Raw genomic sequence first — 1,695 nt, forward strand, 5'->3', positions numbered from 1 at the left:
GTATATATACACGCACATATACATATATAAATATATATATACACATGTACATAAATATATACATACATACATACATACAGATAGACAGACAGATAGAAAGACAGACAGAGAAGATATTAATCGGCACGAAGTTACACTATCATTATTATTTCGTCCGTAAGCAGTACAACTCCTTTGTATTCTAATTTGGTGGTCAGCCTAATGCTCTCCCCTCCCGCATCGATTCACGTAACCACTCGAATGCTGAGCTTCTCTTGACAATACGTCGAGAGTGTGCTGCCGAAGTATGAGAGCTTATCGACAGCGTTCAAGGTTTCCCCTTCAACAGTGATAGTTGCTTCAAAAAAAAAAAAAAAAGAAAAAAGGACTTCTTCGAGGCAGGTTGGTGTATGACTTTTGTCTTCTGAGTACTAATTGTAAAGCCATAAGTTGCAGCCGGCAGTGGAAAATCAGTTCATGTTCTGTTGCATCTGAGGCTCTGTGTTGGCGTTGAGTGCGCACTCGTTTGCGAAGAAGAAGTCGCGTACTGAGTCCTCTTCCACCTTGTCCTTGCTGCCCAGGTCTTCACCGAGGCTCTGTTTCACATTTTGCCGTTCCAATTTGCTGATATTTGGCCGTTCGTTTGCCAGGCTTCCCCAGTGTTCGTCTCCTGAGCTGGATGAGCGAGTCGAGTTCTGCGAGGATGAGTCTGTGATTTGTCTAGCATTCTATGCCACATATGGCCTTTGTTACCCTAACAACCTCCCTGTCCCATCTTCTGACTGTGGCATAGTCAATTAGATGCCAATGTTTCCTGCGAGGATGCATTCAGACGTCTTTTTGCGGTTGGACAGACGAAATGCTGTGTTGGTAATCAGCAGATCATGCGCTGCGTAGGTCTTCAATAGTAGATGATCGTTGCTGTTGCTCTAACTCCGTTCCTCCTAATGACTCTCTCTCATGCCTGGTAGTCTGCACCAGCTATGGTGTTGAAGTCGCCGAGGACGACGCGATTGTCCCATGAGAGCTTCCAATCTTCATAAAACCTATTTATAGCCTCCCTTGAGTTAGTCATCGTAGGAGTGTAGGCACTGATGATGGTAGCATGGCACTTTCCTCTGAGGGAGAATCGCAGTCGGTCATTCAGTTCTTTGAGAAGGCTGGTTAACTTGCTGATCAGACTAGATCTGATGGTAAAACTCACTCCTGCATCGCGACGGTCATCGCTGTTGCGGCCACTCTAGAGGAAGATGTAACTGATTTTGACGTCAGTCACTAAACTTTGTCTGAAACTTGGTCTTGCTCAGTGTCCCAATGTGGATTTTGTGCTGCCGAGTTTTCTTGTGTTAAGTGCTGTCCGTCTCGCAGGTCTGTTTGCTTTGAAGCTGTCAATGAACATTCACGCATTCCATGTGCCAATGGAGAGCGATATCACCAATGTTTTCGTCTTGGTATTTCGACCGCATGTTTGGGAGCCCCGCCTGCCGCAGTATGCATACAGAAGAGAGCTAGGGATCAGATGAGTACCAAAGCGGACGAACTATACCGAAAACCACCACATGTTCCACCCATCAGAGGTGCGCCCCCATTCACGCGCCTCCTTCCCACATACATACTTACAGACATACATACATACATGCATACATACATACATAGACAGAGATAAGGAAGTACTTAGACAGATAGGCAGACAGATAAATAGATAGATTGACTGAT

This window comes from Octopus bimaculoides, unplaced genomic scaffold (genome assembly GCF_001194135.2).
Source record: "Octopus bimaculoides isolate UCB-OBI-ISO-001 unplaced genomic scaffold, ASM119413v2 Scaffold_284354, whole genome shotgun sequence".
NCBI lineage: Eukaryota > Metazoa > Mollusca > Cephalopoda > Octopoda > Octopodidae > Octopus > Octopus bimaculoides.